The following is a 21,798-nucleotide window of genomic DNA, read 5'->3' as shown; positions in this document are numbered from 1 at the left end:
AATAACACAAGTTCACAAATAGCTCACTGCAAAACTACTCCAAATTACTAATAACTGATTAAAGAGGGTAGTGGGAACACACCAATGCATGTAATAAAAGGTGTCAAGTTTGCCCAGCAGCAGTAACCTACCAATAAGATGTTTTTAAATAGCTTACCAGTAAATGCTACCTGCTGATTGGTTGCTATTAGTTACTGCTCCTGGGCAAACTTAATGCCTTTTATGGCATAACCTCACAAGAGGGTGCAAAATTTAAGCTGCAATTAGCAGTGCACTGCAGTTAGAAGTAACAAAGATTCTGTGTCAGTTATATGTCTATATAATATAGAGATGGAGATCCTGGAAGCTGTATTCATATAAAAGGTGCTTAATGAAGTAGTTAATAATTATTGGTTCTTTATACCAATGATTACCACCTGTTTCTACCATAAACTCTGAGGCCAGCCCCCTTGTACTTAACCACTGCCTTTTTAACTACCCTATAGCCGGTACTGCTAATGTGCCCTTTAATCATGTTCACCTCCATCAGTACCCATAATAAGGGAGGGGGCTGCAAAAGTAAAATGGCACTCTTTTACTGTACCTCTGCTCTAAACACTTAACTCTACCCTGCCCCCTTGGGCTAATCAGCCACTAAACTACATGTCCCACAACCCCTTGAGCCTACTCCCCTTAGGGCCTCACTTCCTAGCCCTGTCATAGCCCCATCCCTCTGCCTTATTTTCTGTTCCCTGGGGCCCAAGATACAGAAATAAATTCTAATCAGAAACATATAATGTAAGATTAAAAAATGACCGGGTTCTCTGAATGCTTAGACGTTGTGCATAAATTATTTCCCAAGAATCTGAAATGAGCAGTTTTAATATTTCATATCCAATCTTGAGTAAATGCTAAATATTTTGTATACAAACTTAAGCCAAAGAATAACATATTTATACAAAACCGTAAACCTTGCTGAGGTATTCCCACTATAAATGTTTACAGTACTCAGCGTTATAATTTGGCAGTGCTGTCTGAGGTAAGTAGATTATGCTAAACTCACTTATATTCAATTAAGTCATCTTAGCATCTTAGCATAATCATATAAATCACTGAAAAGCAATTCAAGTGGGTGTGAAGCTTTACCTCCTGAACTTATCAGACTGTAACTAGAGCCTGCAGTTTGACAGACGTTGGCAAACTGTGGCAACTTTAACTTTAAATTTCTAGAATATATTCGATGGTAAGCGGTATCACACCAAAAAGGCTTTCGTTTTCAGTATCATAAACTAGTTGCCTATACTTTGTTTTTGTTTTTTTTATAAGTAATTGCATTAAAACAGCTCCTCAAATTCTAATATATAATAAAAAAAATTGCTGTGTGTCAAAAAACTTTTGCCACCCATAGACTTCAATGGGCATCAGAGACATTTCGCCCGCGGTGAATTTTTGGCAAAACGAAACGGGTCAAATTCACCCAAGCCTAGTGAGAAGCGAAACAGGAATCCCACACATTATAGAAGGAATTACAAAAATGAGATTCAGTAGACCAACTGACTTCCATTCACTAGAATGATCACAAAGGAAGAAGAAAAACAAAAGACAAAGAAAAGCAAGAATCAGAAAGAGCGCAAGTATACGTACTCACAGCAATATTACTCTGATTTCATTAGGAGCTAAATAATCTCTTGTTATAATGCAGGAGAAACATTTTAGGACACATGCACAAACAGAACATACATTTTTTTTGCAGCTTGCGTCCTTGGTAGATTTCCACCCAGGAGCCTAGTGCTGCAAAGCTAACCTTTATGTTGTGGTTTAGAAAGTCATAGTACTGTCTACTATTAGTGGGACTCCACTGTGCATATTTGCAGTTGGTTGGTAAATGAGGCCAAATGGGACATTAGGGTCACTGTGTGTACTTTGGGGGCAACATATCACTTCAAGTAGGGGCAAACATTCCAAAATAAAATCCATATTTATTATAAAGAAGCAACCAATTAAGAATCAGAAAACAGGAGAAATAACACCAGATTCTAAAATAAAATCCATATTTATTGTAAAGAAACAACCAATTAAGACTCACAAAACAGGTGAAATAACTTCAAATTCTAAAATAAAATCCATATTTATTGTAAAGAAACAACCAATTAAAAATCAAAAAAAACAGGAGAAAGAAGTCCAGATTCATATTCAGTAAGACATATGAGTAGGGTAGTAAATCAATAATAATGAACATTGTTTTTCCTGTTAATTTAAAACATGCACAGATGTCTACAGAGTGAGCAACAAAACATTTTCTTGATGCTTTCCTGCTCTCCCAAATACTATTAGCATGAAATATCCTTTGACTTATAACATATGTTCAGCTTGTTACAAGAAACATTGGGAACAATCCTCTTAATGCTTTTAAAGCTATATGTTTTTTTGTATATATATTTTAAATAAGAATGTTAATTTGCCCATCTGTTGTAAATGTGGAAACAATAATAAAACAGAAAACAAACACACGGTATATGTATTTTCTTTGATTTTTTTTTAGAAACATGACAAAGAGGGATGACAAGTTTCTCCTGTATAAACTGTGAAAGATTGACTGTTGGTAGCAAGTTGTTTAAGTATGCATATGCTGTTAATCTCTTTCTCTAGCAATCAAACAGTATTGATTATTGTCATCTGAAATTATTGAATTTATATTAAAGTGTGACTTCTTAAGGCATATAAAAAGAGGTGTGTCTAACTCTGTATGGAGCCCTGAGTGCAGATGTTATTGTAGGAAAGATTTTATTGGTGTCAAGGGGGAGCCAAGGACCTTTGACCTTTAGGGTCAAAGTTCAGGTTCAAGGTACAGACAAGGGTTAAGGCAAATTCAAGGTCAAAGTCCAGGCAAAGGTTCAATGGCAGGCAGAATGGAACAGAATCAAAAGGTCCAGGCAGGGGTCAAAGTCCAGGAATAGCAACAATAAAGCACCCAGGAACACTAATAAACAGATCCTATAATTGGGCAGCATCTAGGTGGCCAGAGCACCCTTTTATTTACAAGGTGAAGTCACCGCGTTATCGTCAATGTGTCGGCGCCGACGTTGTCGCGCTGATGTCATTGCGCCGGTGCCGATACCCACGTGCGGCCATAGGCTCCGCCATTTTGGGAGCGACGCCGGCAGGGAAGGATGCGTCGCCCGGAGCTCCGGGCGGTGTTTGGGACAATTGGTTATTGGCATTTCCTACATAGTTACAAAAGATGCTGTACATACAAGTATGGGATCTGTTATCCAGAAACCTTTTATTCAGAAAGCTCAGAATTGCAAGAAAGGCCATCTCCCATTTTATCCAAACAATTCAAAGTTTCAAAAATGATTTCCTTTTTCGCTGTAATAACAAAACAGTACCTTGTATGTGATCCAAACTAAGATATAATTAATCCTCATTAGAGGCAAAACCAGCCTATTGGGTTTATTTAATCAGGGCCGGATTTCTTGCTATGGTGCAAAGAGTGCACCTTCAATTTGCTGCTGGACGGATGAACAGAGATTTCCTGCATGGGCGACATGCTGCCCGTTAATATCTGCCACTCGAGGCCCAGGCCTTTGTGGCCTTGCCACAAAAATGGGCCTGCATTTAATATTTACATGACTTTCTATTAGACAAGGTACGAAGATCCAACTTAGATCCCTTATACGGAAAACGTCAGGTCCCGAGCATTCTGGGTAACAAGTCCCATACCTGTATGGGCCAGCTTTAATTTGATGAGAAAAATATTATCTCCCAATACAATTCCAGATTTTCCCTTAGAGCCAGATGAAATTCAATAAGAAAAATGTATCTCCCTCTTTATCACATGAAAACTCTGTTGAAGTCAATTAAAAAAAACTGTAACTAAGTTAGGAGAAACATTTTTTCTCCTGAAACTGAATTTCACCCCTATAGTTTTTACATGATAAGCCATAAAATAAAGTTGTCTAATTGATTTGAATCTGGCCCAGTTATACAGATATACTGATATTAAAATGGCAATTATAGTAACGTACAGTATCTTCTTATCTGTTTTATTTAATTGACTGATGAAACAAAACAGAATCTAGTATTCACAGAATTTCAAAAATGTGTTCTTTCCATGCACAAAGTGTATACTTGAAATACAGTACAGGTATGGGATCCTTTATTTGGAAACCTGTTATCCAGACGGCTCTGAATTATGGAAAGGCAATAATAAAACAGTACCTTGTACTTGATCCAAACTAAGATATAACAAGTCCTAGTTGGAAGCAAAACTAGCCTTTTGGGTTTAGCTAATGTTTACTTGATTTTTTAGTCGACCTTAAGTATGAAGATCCAAATTATGGAAAGAACTATTATACAGAAAACCCCAGGTCCTGATCATACAGGTATCATACTGGTACATATCTATAGATATAAACACACCCTTGTAGTCTGTCTTAGAATATTACATGCAAAACTGACTTTTATTAGCATGTCCTAATTACTGCAAGTTGTTTACATTATCAGCAAATACAAATAACGGCAACAGCAATGCAACTAAACATGATGATACAGTCAGTTTAGTTCAGTCTAAAAGTTCTTTACTCATGTGAAAATTGATGATTTCCCCTATTTCAAGCCTACTTAATCAATAATTCAATCAATAGACATCCCTGTCCCCTCTCTTATTATTTTTTTTTCTTTAACAGTCTAATAGATGCCTTGGTTTAGATAACCAATTATAGTGCTAGGTAATTATGGTGAAACCTGTCATCGAATGTCACTAGAAGGACATTGGTGCCATTTAAAATGGACAGATGCTCTTATTAACAGAAGGATGCACATGCGGGTCATATCTGGTTAGGTTTCTCTGGTTCATCAGATTGGCATTTCTATTAATCATACACATTCCTTCTCAAACTTCGTTCCTGTATGTTCTGTATATACAACAACCTTTGCAATTTCAAGCTACAAGGTAATACAGTCAAAAGAATGGGTTTATCAAGGTAGTTTGAAACTACAGAATCTGAATTTCCTGAGCTGAAAACAGTTTTGCAGATAAATTGCTTAGAACTGATAAACATTGCTAGAATTTGTTTATATCCTTTTAAGGACAAAATAATTTCAATGAATTACTATTACATAAACAACACAACATACAAATCTTGCATTAAAGGTGCAGTTTGCCTTAGCACACCTTTTTGTACATGAATCTAGTCTGTTGCTTTCTATGTTTTATTTAATTTTTTTTACCATTACATTTAAAAGATATTTTATTCTCCTCTCTCATGTTTCCCATGAACAGGACTGGTCGGCAACTTCCAAAACAGTTTGATGCAACAAAATAAACACATAACTTGATGCAGTAGTTGATACATTTCTTAGCAGCAACCTAATGAGTATGCTTTTGGAAGCTGGGCCAGCAAATTATATATCATATTGCTGCTCTGTCTCAGAAGTGAGAAAAAGGAAACAGGGCACACTAGCATTGAAAAATTACAAGTATTTTATTAATAATATTTATATATACATAAAGGGAAAATCCAACGCATTTCAACCCCATAAATGGGGTCTTTGTCAGGGGCACATACAAAAAAATATAAATGCAGGCAACTTACAATTGATCCAAAGTAAGAATAATTGCCTTCCTGATGTTCTGAAAAAGTGCGCCAAATATAATGGTCCCCTCTGCAGAGTTCATAGCGGTGCATGCATAGACAGCATTGTCATCTCCAATATGTCACTACCTTATCTGTGTCCAGCACTGTCAATGTAGCTGATTACCATGGCAACCTACAGATGCAGCCACTTTGGTTTGTCTGTTTGACACAGAATAACTAAACACAGATATCCCATTTATCTCATTTAACACAGAAAACTGTGTCACAACATCCCATCTAATTAAAGCATTCACCATTGTTAACAATGGTGCTTTGGTATGCTAATGAAAAGGTTAAATGCATTAAATGAGTTAAGATAACTTTAGATAACACAGTTTCTTCAATTAACTCTGAGTCATGACGCATTTAACTCACAAATCCAAGTGGCTTCATCTGTATGCGCTAATATGCTCCCTTTTTGGGTTTTCCATTCTCAGCCACGGCTATACATATGAATATTGGTTTGAATCAATTCATTTCAATAGCGAGTCATACATACCAAGGCAATGTATAAAAGAGTTTATCCAGTTTCAGTTGCAAGCATTAGGTCTGTTCTCTGGAAAGATCAGACACAGCATCACATAGAAAAATATAATGCACTTAAATTTGTATTCATGCAAATCCTAAATAGTGTTAAATCTATCTCCACTGTACTACTGCCTTCTGATTTACATATGTGTTAGATAAGAATAGGACATACGGTAAGCATCTGTACTGTATCTGCTCGAGCAGTAAAAAACTATATAAACATTTACTAGATGTATAAGTCAAGGAAGAATGATTTTATTTGTATCAGGTATCAACTGCTTACATTTTCAGATTTAATAATATATTTTTTTAGTTTCTGTGTCCATGGCATTGCAACATGTTTCTTCATGGCCTACTTGCTAGATAAAACATATCCAAATAATATAATGTCTACTAAACCCAAAAGTGACAATCTTATCCTCAGTGGCATAAAAAGAACACTGCCATTGAACAAATATATATATTATCCATGTCAGAATACGAAATCCACAGCTAAACAACAAAGATTACTTGTTTTCAGTTGTGCAAATGCATTGAAGCAGCTTCTGTTCTACAGTATACTTGCTAAGTGATAGTGTCCCAGCTTTTTCCCTTTTTCTTTAACTTACTCTTTTAAGCTGTCATCTGCACTCATTTCTTCAACTCATCCTGTATTTGGTCTGCTACACAACTTTTCAAGCTTTTCCATTCTGCTAATCATTTACATCTTGTTCCCACTTCTGGTCCACAATACCTCCAATGAAACCTATTAATTACAGTACATCAGACCTAGGTGAAGTACTTGACCCTTTAAATTTGGTTCAGGCATTGGAGACAACTGAAACCACTGCACAAACTGTGGCACATTATACTAGACAGACAAGACATAGGCAATCTGACAACATGCCATTTCCTTAGCCAACCTACACTTCAATTTCACTTTTCCTTGCTGTTTTTCTCGAAGGGGTTGAATTTATTTGGATAAACTTGTGAAGAGTTTGTGATTAATTAAACATGAACTTTTTAACCTGACAGGTATACCCATTTATCAACATTCTGATTTTAGAGGGTTTTGAAACAACGAAAAAACTAATTTTTGCTGTGTAATTTATTGAAAGATCTGAATACAGGTACAATATAAACAGCAAGAAAGAAAAAAAACAGAATGATCTGAATAAGTCCTCTAACCTCTAATTCCTTGAATATATCTTGCAATTACAGGTATGGGATCTGTTGTACAGAATGCTTAGGACCTGAGTTTTTTTTTTACAAATAAAGTATCTTCCCATAATTTGGTTCTTCGTACCTTAAAGGACATGTAGGGGCACATTTACTTAGCTCAGGTGAAGGAATAGAAGAAAAAATACTTCGATTTTCGAATTGGCTACTTCGACCTTTGACCAAGAACTTCGCCACCTAAAACCTACCGAACCTCAATGTAAGGTCCCCATAGGCTTCCTAACAATTTTCTGATCGAAGGAAAATCGTTCGATCGATGGATTAAAATCCTTTGAATCCTTTGGAAATAAACCAAATAGGTTGGGGGAGGGAAGAAAAAAAAATTGATGACAAGATGGGAAACATGGATGGAATTCTAAATTACTATACATGCATTTTTTTCGATCGTTCGTTCGAACGATTTTTCCTTCGATCGTTCGATTGTAGGAAGTGCGGTAAATCCTTTGACTTCGATATTCGAAGTCGAAGGATTTTACTTCGACGGTCAAATATCGAGGGTTAATTAACCCTCGATATTCGACCCTAAATAAATGTGCCCCATAAAGTCTCCATAATCCTATTGACTTCTATATATCCTCAAAAGCTTTTAGATGACAAACATTTGTATTAGAGTTTTTTTTGTTTACCCACTTAATAAATCACACATTTTTGTAATGTTTTAGAATGATAAGACAGAAAACTATTTTTAGCACTAAAAAATACAATTACGTAAAATGAACAAAATATGAATGTGCCCCTAACTGTTATAATGTTGGTGATGACAAATGATGATAAAAAAACGCTGTAATATATGTCCACAAATATACTTACTGTATAAGTTCCAGTTGTTCTTGTTTCTTTGCTGTAGAAATTTTAAATACCGTTATCATCACGTGTCAGTCTATTTCTGTTTACTTCATCTTTATATCATTATCATATTTCTCAGTACATTGCTATTTTGAATTCTTCTAGATTTTGTTGCCCAGTGTTCCAGTGGGATTTGGGCTTTAGGAAATGTTGTGCTTCTGTTAACTTTAGATCATTAGTTATTTGTGCTGTACCGTGTGCTTATTGGCAAGCATTTACCACCAGCTGTTTAGCCTGACACAGTTTCTCTGTGCTGCATTTAGTTGATATCATACATGTTGATGAAATTGGTGTGGTTCTTTTCCTACAAACATTTACTAAATGGGACGCATGCTTTTGTTCATCAACTTGTAGATTCTAATAGAATAAGCAGCAGTGTTTCTAGTCAGAACATTCTGTAAATTCCACAGTGCTGAATTACCACCAATTGTACATATATTATGGTGGGCATGCTTTTGAATGTTATGGGACCTGTTTAGCATTGAAGTTGGAAAAAGGTTATTCTTGGAAGTAATCACCTATTTATTTCACACTAATAAAACGTTGTTGGCTAAATCCTGCCCAGTTTATTGAGCCCAAAATAACACACACATTTGTGCACCAGTTCAGACTTGGTGAAATCCCATTAATTCCTAAATCAGGATAAGAAATTCCTTTGGGCAAAATGAGAGAAGAAGCCATCAAGATTTGACTGCTGCCACTGATAACTTTGTCAACGAGTCATTGAAATGAAATTGACATAGAGGAATTTTACAAAAAGTATTGCAACTAAATTTGCATTATTGTACTGTCACCTCTCTGACTTTGCTGGAAACTTTTGCAGCTTTTTAAATAGGCACACTAAAGTTGTGTGAATTATATTTTGACATTCTGTAAATTGGACCCTACAGGACCCTACAGGTATGGGATTAATTACCCAGAATGCTTGGGTCCTGGTGTTTTCTAGAGAAAAGTTCTGTAATTTGGAGAATTTCCATTAAACCACTAACCCTAACCCTAATTTCCATTAAAAGCAAGGTACTATATATTATTACCACAAATAGGTATTATTGAAAAATATTGGCTGGTACAGACTCAAGGTCAAATTCATGTTTTGCCAGTTTTCACATGGTGAAAGTTTAGCACTGATGTTTGACATGTTTTCTGTCAATGGTAAAAAAAGTGGTTTGTTTTGCATGGGAAAAACATAAGTAGTACATTTTTCATATATATATATATATATATATATATATATATATATATATATATATATATATATATATATATAGATATAGATATAGATATAGATATAGATATAGATATATATATATATATATATATATATATATATATATATATATATATATATATATATATATATATTTATATATATATATCAAGTAAGATCTGCACTCTCAGGTCTTATTTAAAATGTAAAAGTATTATTGTTACATGCGAGACTAACGTTTCGGCCTTCTCCAAAGCCTTTCTCACTTTGACAAAGGCATGGAAGACGGGCAAAACTTTAGTCTCGCATGTAACAATAAAACTTTTTTAAATAAGACCTGAGAGTGCGGATCTTATTTGCTGGATACAAGCTATACTTATTTTCGAGAGTGCTGACTATCTCGTGGACTGTTATATGTATGTCCATACCCTTGAGTCTACTTAAAATACATTAAAACATGAACCAATTAGGACTGTTTTGCCTCTAGCAATGATTAATTAGATCTAACAAACCTGAAAAACAGAAAATTTGCTTTAATATCACTGTATTAGAAATAGCATTCCTGTATTTCAGAGTTTTCTGGATATGGATTTTACGGATAATAATTTCTATTCCTATACAATATTCTTGTTGGTTTAGGAGAGCAGGAAATGCTATAATAACTATTTAAAGCTCCCGAATGCAGTGTAGAATAGTAGACCATGGTAACCTACAGTGGGTAAGGTTAAACACAAATTAGCTGCTCTTAATTATGAATATATAAGGATATTACATAAACTGTAGCTTCTCCTCTCTCCTCCTAACCCCAATTATTAATTTTGAGGCTAGTGTCGCACAATTAACGGTTGTTAAACAGTGAAATGCTCTCAGGGTGCTTTGGAGATGCTTGCAAAATAATAGTTTCCTGCAGAAAATCCATGCACTTAATAATACATGCTGCTGATTATGTTATATAGGAAAATGAAGATAAACAGTTGTTTAAGGTAATCTCGAGTATCAAAATGTACAAATTCCTTTATTATTAACCACATTTATAGCTGTGTAAACCATGCTTGGATACAGATTGTAGCACAGCAGTGTACAGAATGCTGCATAATTAAAAACAAATTTATTATTACAGCAAATATTCCCTCGGACATTGAAAGTGGCAGGAGTATAAGAATCCCGTTTCTTAATTATAACAGGCCTCTGAAGTGCTCATAAAGTTTCTTAATTAACAATGAAATTGTAGTTTCTTATGTTCTGGCAATATCTTTATGTAAAAGTAATTTTTTTTTTAAAAAAAAATGATTGCCTTTTTTTTTCTTGTTTCGTCTAATTTCATATAAATCCAGAATTCCATATCTTATTTAAACAAAACAATGTACTATTCCATGTTTTATCCAGTGTTATGCTGTTTTTCTCACTACTTGATAATAAAGTCATTGAGACATGCAAATACAAATTGAAAGAACAAAGTTACACTGATATTTGCCCACATTGAAACATTATTTACAAAAATCTATTCACGATTCACATGGAATGTGAACTGGCCAGGGGCATAACTACAGAGAAAGCAGACCCTGTGGCTGCAGTGGGGCCCAGGAGGTATAGGGGCTTTACGAGGCCCTCATTAATGAGCAATTTCAATATATACATGTAAAACAGGACAAGCTGTATGTTGGGAGCCCTAAAATGTATTTGCTGTGGGGCCCAGAATATCTAGTTATGCTACGGTGAGGCTGTTCACACCCACATTGACTAAAAAAGGCATAGCATCTAACACATCTTAATTAGCCATGGACTAGCAGAGGTTGGACATACTGTAATGAACATAATAGCCATAATAGCAATAAGTATCTTGATTCAAAATCGATCTATTTCTAGTTGCCATGGTCACTGGGCCTTGCTACCAGAAATAATTTGATGCTCCAAGGTAATAGAAAAGAGAACAAGAAAGAAATTTGAATAAAAAGAAAATAAAGCCAATTACAACATTGATTACTGATCATGTATATGTACAAAAGTCAAAATGTATATGTATATCATTAATGGACATTAGGACTAATTTACAACAACAACATAAGTGTAAAGTACAGAATTGTGTGTAACATTCCCTGCATTTCTAAATACTATATGCATAACTGATCATTTACCCTATCAACCAGTTTAAATGTCAGAGGACCAGAACAGAAAGTCTCTTAAGGTGCCCATACACTGAGAGATCCGCTCGTTTGGCGATGTCGCCAAACGAGCGGATCTCTCCCCAATATGCCCACCTTGAGGTGGGCAATATCGGGCTGATCCGATCGTGGGCCCTAGGGCTCAAAGATCAGATCCTAATGAATAGCAATGGGCGGTCGCATCTAACAAATAGATGCGGCCGCGATCTCGATCGGTGAAGCCCGTCGGGGGGCCCCATACACGGGCCAATAAGCTGCCGACACGGTTTGTCGCCAGCATTTATAGGCAGGTGTATGGCCACCTTTAGATCCCTTCTGTTTACACTATTCAAAAACTTGTTTTAAGGAGAGTTTCCCATTTCTTTGCATGTGCAAAGTGCTACAATGAGCACAAAACTGAGCAAGTGTTGGCGCCATTTATAAAGATACTTGTGTGTATCCATGCGCCTAACAACAAGCCATAATTCCAGTGTGCCTGTCCAGCCTAATGTGATGAACAGGTCCAGATATGTGGGAAGGTAACAAAGCCCCAGGCCTTGGGTGGTATGATTTTAGGGGTGGCATGCCACCCAGCCCCATTAGCTTTTTTCTCTGCACTGGGACATGGGTGAGCAGGACATTTGGTATTGTTTAAATCTTCTATGTGCCAATTCCTTAGTGTTGTAGAACCTCATGAGGAGCACTTGTGCAAGTAACGGGAGGAGGAGGGTAAGTCTAAGGAGAGAAGCCCCTGCATGGGCATTGGGATTCTTTTCTTGTGCCAAATGCATTTGAGTCAATGGGGGGTTTTTTTTTTACGTTTTGTTCCTATGCAAAAAATAACATTTTGAATGATGAAACCAAGCACATGGCTAAATTGTACAGCAGATTCATTAAAACTGGACCACTGGCTAAAATTCATATATCACTGTGAATCTATATCAGGAGTCAAAATGTGCTGATCACTGTTCTACATATCGAAACTCACATTTCTTCCTACTCGTAGACATTCCATTTTCTGTTATGGCATTGGCATGCTTGATGTATCATTACATGTTGAAAATTATATTAGCTTATAAAATAATGGATATTTTGACTGTGGGTAGTATTTCATTTTAATATGCAAAGAAGGTTTTATTTGGTTTCGCCCAAATCTTCTATGGAGGATTTATTATTTTTGTCAAATACCAAAATAATAGATGCAGCTCATCCCTATTAATATTATATTTCTGAAATCAGGCATGACAAATTTATTACAGGTTTTCATACTGCCAGGCCTTAATTCTGAAAAAGTAACACAGGCACATTTGCCAGTGGTGTAGAAAGCATTAAATGGACTTGTTGAACTTGCAAAAATAAACTAGGTGGAAGGTTTTGTTTGTGTTAATTTCTTCTAGATAGCAAAGCTATTAATTTAGCACCCTGTGAAACCTTTAGCTCTTCGAATTCCCACTAGGTATATTGCATATTTGATTGATTAATTAACGACTGTCTTGTTTCAACCTCTATTTATTTATATCAAATCTATGTCTCTATCAGATATGGGTACAGCATCTTACAGTATAAACATTATTGGATCTATAGTTATTTCAGAAAGTACAAAGCATTATTCCTTTGGAATCAATCTTATATTTCTCACATGGCAAACAAGGCAGTCATTATTTTATTACTACTTTTTACCTGATCTGACAGGGAATTTCTCCCATCACTATAACTACTTCTGCCAGAATATTGCTTAATATTAACGCTTCATGCTTTGTAGAAATTTCAGCAACATTTCTATAAAATATTGTGTAATTCTCCACTGGTTAGTGATTTTAGACTGTTTTAACACCTTAGATAGCACAAAAACTGTGAGAAGGTGCACAAAGGTCACGTTCAATAGTTAGAACTGTCCATTGAATATATTCATGGTGACAGATCAACTAGAGTTTAGAAACAATTCTCTCTAAGAACCCTACATGCAATATAGCTGTTATTTTAACCATTAAAGTGTTTTTCTTTACTGCTACAAGTGCTATTGATTGAAATCTAAATGATAAATTAAGAGAGTCCCACAACAGAGGCCCATACCATTTTTACAGCTGCCCATAAAAGAAAGGCAATAATGGAGGTCTTTAGCTTAAAACCTGAACAAAACTCTTCTGCCTGGAGTTTGGCTACACTCTGCACCTTGTGGTGGATAAGAAACCCAGTGTGAAGTGCCGGGTGGTGTTCTCTAAGTTGTACAGTATATGTGAATGAAGAGCAAGTTAGGGGATGGGTAGGGGGTCATAAAGTATACTCCTTTGTGCCTTTCCCCACCCCCATGAGTATTGCACTGATGAACACAGGTAGCATTGTATTCATCACCATTCCAAAATGGATTATTGCACATTGCACTAGGGATGCACGAATACACTATTTCGGATTGGATGAACCCGAAATCCTTAGTTAAAGTTTCGGCCAAATACCAAACCCAATCCGAACCATAATTTATAAATGCAAATCAGGGCAAGGAACGGCGAAAGAGAATCATAGGCTAACTTTTTAACTTCTTTGTTTGTGTGATGAAAAGTCTCATGGTTTTAAGAATTTGGCTCGACCAGGGATGAATCCTGCTGAAAAAGGCTGAATCTTGGATGAATACCGAACCAAAAGCCCTAATTTAACCCTGCCCTGCAGGTAGTACATTGAAGCCCCAAACAATGCCACCATTAGCATGGAGATAAAAAAAGGAGATCATCTAATACCGAACCAAAAGCCCTAATTTAACCCTGCCCTGCAGGTAGTACATTGAAGCCCCAAACAATGCCACCATTAGCATGGAGATAAAAAAAGGAGATCAGAAGGTCCACTCCATAATTAAATGTTTTGCCACAACCCACTTTAAAAAAAAAAGAAAAAGTTAATAAATAGAAAGGCATAGATATAACATCATAGCAACCCTAGAAGTTAATTCTATTTCCTCAGTGATCTACAAAAGGTATTACAGCACTTGCTTTTCTGCCATTGATATATGATTTTTACCAACAGTAAATGGCAGCCTTTATGTGAACAACTCTTTGAGAATTTCATCTAATTGTCAAAAGTGATGTATCAGGAATGCACCAAATCCAGGATTTTGGTTGGGATTCAGCAAAATCCAAGCCTTTTTGTGCAGTATTCATAACCAAGGGCCTGGCTGAACCAAATAATAACCCTTAAAATCAAGTGACATTAGTGTCTTGTAATTTTGGCAGGGATTTCCCCCCCCTTCCTTAGGTTAATTTGCCTAGAGTTGGGATTAAGCTTGGAAACCATCTGAATCCTTTGTGAATGTTGCAGGATTTGATAAATCCCCCATATTTTTGAATCTTCTTCGTTTATTCTTCTTTTACACTTTATGTTAATGCATATGGATTATTTACACAATACATTATACATGTATGCAAACAGATGCAGCAATATAAATCCTTTTAGAGCAGCAGTTCACATATTTATCCATGAGTGAGGTTACTGATGGACAGTTAGCATTTCCTGCTATCACATTGATTCTCAGTTGTAGTCTTGACTGTACCGAGCTTGTATTCTTGTAAATATAATCTGCAAGATACTGAGAATCTAAGTTATCTGCATCTCTGCCACAGAAAACAATATGTTGCCACTCAGCCCTTTTTGTAAAAGAAATAATTTTACCTACAGTAAATACATGCGTAATTGCCAAAGTATAATAATAACTTGGATTTCTGAATTTCGATTGGAAAGTTGCAAACTTATATAACCTCAAAGGAACCAAGAAATTGAATTGAATCTTAGTTACTAAGACAGGTTGTGGCTACAGACCCAGGAGCCAGTAGTTTAATTTTCTTCTTCTGTGAATCACATTTTCTCTGCAAAATTGTGCATGTAGTCTTGTGTAATAGGAGGGAGGATCTCCTCTAAGGACTTAGAGATAGCTTTACCAACAGTTCAACTATACTCTACAGGGAACCTATTTAAAATGCTAAAAAAATCCCTTTATAATAAGGATAGTGCAGTAGTCATGTTTGCTTCATCTGTAAACCTGTTCAAAGACATCACAGAAAGCAATACATTTTCTCGAAATAGTAACATGGCATCCTTATAACAGCAGACATATTTAAATAGATATCATGGACCACCGCCAGTTGAAAAAAGCTTTTAATAATTCAATATATTTTCCAATCTTTGAAAGAAAATGAATAGTGACTGACTGTTGGATGTTGCTGTCATAGAAATGTAGATAGAACTGAAAAATTTTTTAAATTTCCCAATACATGTTTATTGGTGATAATCATGTATATTTTTCTGCATCAATACAAACATTTACAGGCTTACTGCAATGCAAGGTGATCCAATGCATAACATTAAAAATGAATCAGTGTTGAAAAATAAACATTTTTACCAGGTCAACAATGAAATACATAATATATAATATGAAATATAATATGAAATATTTCTAACTGTATGTCTAGCTATTCTATCTATCTATCTATCTATCTATCTATCTATCTATCTATCTATCTATCTATCTCTTTTAAAGGATGAATTAAGTGTTGTGAATGTCTTGCCAAGGGCTTTAAAGGAATTGTAGCTAAAGAGCAGGGCATGGATCTATCATGCACAAGAAATTCGCTCAGGTGATAACTTATTAAATGGTGATTGATGTTTGGCCTCCAGCTTTTATCAAACATGTTCAGAAACAAGAATATAGCCTTTCCTATTCAAAATTACCTAAAATATATGTGTGCCTTTCTAGTTTTATGAAATTGTTTATTTGCTAAGAACACAACCCCTATTTTCTCTGCCACTCATGCTATTCAGTTGTAATATTCCGCTGTGCATTTTCTTGAAATCTAAACTCCTTACAACAAGTGCCTTTATGATAACTTAGGGATTAGTCATTTCTTTAGGGTTAAACTTTAAAATTCACTGCAGTCTGTCAGTTAACCATTGGAGGGAGAGAACATCTTCTCTATTAAAATGCCACCAGGACTCCAAATGTGTACAAATTGTCAAGAAGTCAAACTTTAATACACAAGTGGGGAATGCACATAGGGCAATGTACATAAGTCTTCTAAACTCACATTATTCCTGGCATAATTCTATAACCGAACATGCTACCACTTAGTCGGAAACATCCCCCCCAGTCCAATATTTCAAACACTCACTGTCCAGGTTTTTGTTCATATCAGTTCATCTCCTCTGACATATGTTGAGCCTGCTTGGTCTTTGGTGATCATTCTAGACTATTCCAGCCGTGTTGGTGGCTGATATAATCCTTTTTAGAAGTACACAATTTACATGACTTATGAAAAACAATAGTCACTGCATACTTTTAGCTGTGAATAATAGTGATGGGCGAATTTGCGCCGTTTCGCTTCGCCGAAAAATTCGCGAAATTCGCGCGAAATTCGCGAAACGGCGAAAAATTCGCGAAACGGCGCCGGCGTCTCGTTTTTGACGCCGGCGCCCGTTTTTGACGCCGGCGCCCGTTTTTTTCGACGCCGGCGCCCGTTTTTGGCGCCGGCGTCCGTTTTTCGAAAAAAAAAATTTTGACGCCGGCGAATTTTTTGACGCGAATTTTCGCGGACGATTCGCGAATTTATTCGCTGGCGGCGAAACGCGCAAATTCGCCGCGAATTCGCGCCTGGCGAATAAATTCGCCCATCACTAGTGAATAACAGTTTGGCTGAAGTATTGCTAAACTACAATTTTGTGATGTAGGCCTCTATAAGCCTTTATTTAGGGCCTAGTTAATGACCTCACAATTATGTGAGCTCAAACTTATCCTCACAAGCCTGAATCCCCATCTCCAACAACTTCAGGACTAACATCAACATATCCAAATCCGATTGGCTCCCCACCAACTACAGTTACAATCCAACAGCTCTGTAATAATGTTCTATCAGATAACAACTGATACTGGATCTGTGTAATTAGCAACATAAAAATCCAAGTCAAAATTACAAAAATTATTTTGAAATAAAAATACCATAGTCTAAAATTATGCAAAAGCCAAGTAAGTTTATTATTTCATACAAAACCTTAGAAAAATTATGTGAATCACTGAAGAACATGGGAAATGTTAATACCTGTTTTCATACTTGAATGCCATCATACAGTGATGTATTGTAACCAACATATTTCAGATCTTTGAACCAATGCGTGCAAGAATAGAAAAAGAGAACAAAATCAGAATGTAATCTTATTAATGTCACATGACAATAGGTCTACTGTTACGTAGGATTCATGCTGACATCTAAATTGCCTTGCCTGGTGATCTTGTATTCCTCCAGACCAAGCTCTACACTTGAAAATATTTGCAAAGCAAAAAAAATCCAATAGCTCGACCTAATGATCCGAGAGCGTAAAAACACATGTATAGATTTGTAAAGCAAAAACAACTCTATGACTTCATTATTTTTTCAACCCTGAGCTTGAAAGCTCTAAAACAAAAATATGCAATGCAGAAATTTAGAAAGACCCCACAATTTTCTAAATTTTAATTTTGTTTTGTGCTCTTCATCAAGCAACTCTCAACTGAAGCACTTGCATTTTCAGAAGTACTTTGGTAGTTGAAAAAGGAAAGCAGAAGGATTACTTATTGTGAAGCACATAGATATATAAATATAGCAGGCTATAATTGCGCAGTTAGTGATAATGATGCATGGTTTGGCATGTTTGGTTTTTGAGCCAAATCTGTCTTTTATTTGTTGTAGACGTTGTCTAGGTAATTTTTTTTATTTTTGGAATATGATTATCAAAAAAATGTGACTTGAGGTGCCACTTTCATTATTTTTTTATTACTGCCTGTCATCAGCACTGTCATCGGCACAGGTACAAGGTTTTTTTTTGTTCTATATTGTTGTTGGCCTAATTGAATACGTTGTCCAGAGACATCAACCATCTCAGATATTCATGTCCATCTACAGTTGCCTGTCATTCAGAAATATGTGTAACCCACTTCCTCTGTTTCTAGCATTTCTAATGCCCTAGAGTGTCTTTCAAAAAAAAAAAAAAAAATTGGCTGCATTTACGTACAGGCAACAAAACAAATGCAATACCAGTTATATAATGAGCGCTTTGTTAAAACAGTTGCATACCATCACCCTACAATCAATTCTAGACTGATTATTTGATGAATTTGAATCCAGTAAGGTGTAGAAAAAGTCTGGTCTTCTGTAATGCTTGGTATAAAAGAAAAACATTTACTAATGCTGCACCTACCCACCAGTTTTACATTCACATGTCTCTAAATCATGATCTTCCATGTAGGTCTGGAACCTCTTTCAAGAAATGGAGAACCCATGATGTACTGTAGAATAGATAATTACCAGTCCCAACATGCGTTATAGATTAATTTTAAGTGCCAGTGATGTGCATTAATGGAATACATTTCCCATGTCATGTTTAAATGAGACCTCCAGTCTTTTTGACAATAATTAATAATTTAGGGTTCCGGTTTCACTTGGGCTAAAAATGTATCATTATCTTTAAAAATGGCCCCTTTATTGGAGCTCTTTCACATCCACCCTGGTATTAGGTAGAGACCAAAGAGGATTAGCTATGTGCTCCCTGACCCTTACAGACAGGTCCTTAACAAAGGACAGGGCAGTTTTTGGGGATATATTTCAACCCATAGCATTTTTCTTCACCGATATATTGGTGTGTCATATGTTCTGTGCCTTCAAAAACTTTATTAGAATCTTTGATTTTACTCCATATATTAAAAAAACGTAAAACCCGATTTTATAATAATGTTTGCCTCTGATTCATTTCATGTGAAGACATCTGCAGCTTACATTTGAAAGTAAAATAAGAAGTTGAGAAACTTATTGCTCTCTTTACTTTACATAGCTTTATTATGCAGAGAAATGTGTGATATACCAAAATGCAACCAACGTCTAGAAGTGGAATGGAAATCAATAAAGAGCAAAAGTCAGCTTAAAGTGTATAAACTAAATTACATTGGATAACAGCAGAATAAAAAATAGACAGAGGGAAATTGCAGAGGAGCAGTAACCTAGTAATGTACAGTACATAACACTAAACCTTTTATATGAGTAAATTGCATTCAGTGAGTAATGGTTTCCAAGCCAACTCTAATTCAGCAAAAAAAGACAGAAAATCAAGTGCAGAAATATGTAGGTGGCTAAAAAGAACTTTATCTGGCACAAGTTATATTTAATAACTTGTAAGATTTGTTTATCAGGATAACTGAAAGAGTTACCTTGCAGAATTTTGTCAATGGTAGAATATTTGAGTCCAAATGGAATAGTTCTCATGTTTTTTTGTACTGAAAATAAATGCCTTTCATAACATTTTTTGCAGTTCATCAAATTGGACGGGCCTATTTTGCCATCACTCAATATACTAGCTTAAGCTTTATACAAGTCTTGCAACCCTCCATTAATGTAGTAGGTGTTTTACTGCTCTATATGGATGTCAATTTGCATATATCAATAACGGCATTTTATAATTCTAACATTGTATATATACAGTTACACACAATGCAACTAATTTGATGGTGGTTTCATTATATTTAATGCACTAGACCATTAAAGGGGCAATATATATGGTCAACAAGGTCAAATAAATAAAGCTTGATTTTGAAAGGCACTTGGGTTCATTTGATTCTGGGAAGTAACTTATGGCAAACAGTCAATTGTTGGCTAAAAAATTATTTGTTGCTATCGGTTACTGCCCAGGTACATATTTGCCCACTGGTGTTAAATTACCCCATTTTTTTGTTTAAACTATTGAATTTTTATTATTTTATTTTTACAATTAGGTTTATACAATTACAATTTCCTCTTCTGTTATATTGAGTTCTTGGTTTTTACAATAAATTGTGGAAAAGTATTTAATCAAATTTTCCCTTGTAGTTAAGCTCCTGTAATTAAGCCTCCGTCTATCTATAAAACTCAGATATGCTGCAAATAAGGGCAATGTATCATATCATTATATGCATGTATGGGTTTAAATAAAACCAAGAACAATTCTTGTTTTCTAAAAAAAAATATTTATATATGAAAATGTTGAATCGATGCAGTTCAATGTTTAAATGTTGTTTGTTTTTGCAGAGCTATTGAAAAAATTTCACTAGGTTAAAACCCAGTAAACCCCTAAATCGTTATTACTTATTATATTTTATGTTATGCAGCCATCTACTGAATCTAAAGTACTATGGTATGTTAAATGCATTCATAACATAGCAAACATGATCTGCATAACATGAATTTTCAAGGCAGTACATTAAAATTAAATAAGAGCATAAGACAACTGCCATATGTAGGTTGTTAACCAAAAATAGATTGCTTTAAGGTAACCGATTCTCAGGTTTTGCATGTTAAAATACATTTGTTTTTTCCCCTTTTTTTTGGTTTTCTTGTTATATAGCACAGTATATACATAGAGGTATATCAGTCAAGACAAATGGAAACTAATCTGTCTACAAGCCATAAACAGTCTAGGCCTCATCTATACTACATCATATGTGCATGGGTGCAACAATAAGAACATTTTAAAGGTCAACTAAAGACCTACTGTTTGAGTGACTGGCACTTGACCAAGTGCAACTGTAGAGGGATATTGATAATGTTTATTAAATATTTCTCTACTTCCTAACTGAAATATGAATTGATTATTATTTTTTACCAATGAAAAACATCTATCCTACTGATGAACAGTACTATTTGAATAACTTACATAAACAATGAACATTGCCAAACTTTATTACCTTCTTTAGAACATGTGTGGTCTCCAGGGTCAACTTTAGAGAGCCTTTTATGCCTCTTTTGTTGTTTTGATGCTCTTTCCTAAATGTTTGGTGAACTATGACCCAATGTTAATCATTATGTTTAATATAAGCTAATAAAGTCCTGTTATTACAGAACCACCTTCAGCAGTTAATTAATTTTAATATGTGTGTTCATTCCTCCTTTAATACATTAATACATGCTAAAACAGTAATTTCATTGGAACTGGATAAGGACAGAAAAAAAGAAAATGTTGGCTAATAGAATTAATGGTTGGGGTTTCAATTCCCTTAATTAATATTTTTATTTGAAGTTTAAACCTAAGGGCAGTGGACCTATCACTTGTGTTCTGTTGACTCATGGGCTTTTCCAGCAGGGCAGTAAATGGAAAAAATGTCTCTCATTGCTAAAATGTATCTACAGTCATTCATTAAACCCAACTGAAACAGGGGCATTATAATGGAAATATGTTTTCTAAAGTGATTAAAACTATTTGGGAA

General features: G+C 35.3%; 1 protein-coding gene across 1 annotated transcript in view; it reads left to right on the top strand.

The window, feature by feature from the left end:
• Positions 1 to 21,798, top strand: part of LOC108707447 (interleukin-1 receptor accessory protein-like 1) — a 745,402-nt gene that overhangs the window by 394,080 nt on the left and 329,524 nt on the right. The window lies entirely within an intron of this gene.

The sequence above is a fragment of the Xenopus laevis genome, chromosome 2L (genome assembly GCF_017654675.1).
Source record: "Xenopus laevis strain J_2021 chromosome 2L, Xenopus_laevis_v10.1, whole genome shotgun sequence".
NCBI lineage: Eukaryota > Metazoa > Chordata > Amphibia > Anura > Pipidae > Xenopus > Xenopus laevis.
Note: the sequence above shows the minus strand (reverse complement) of the source record. Positions and strands in the feature narration are given on the sequence as shown.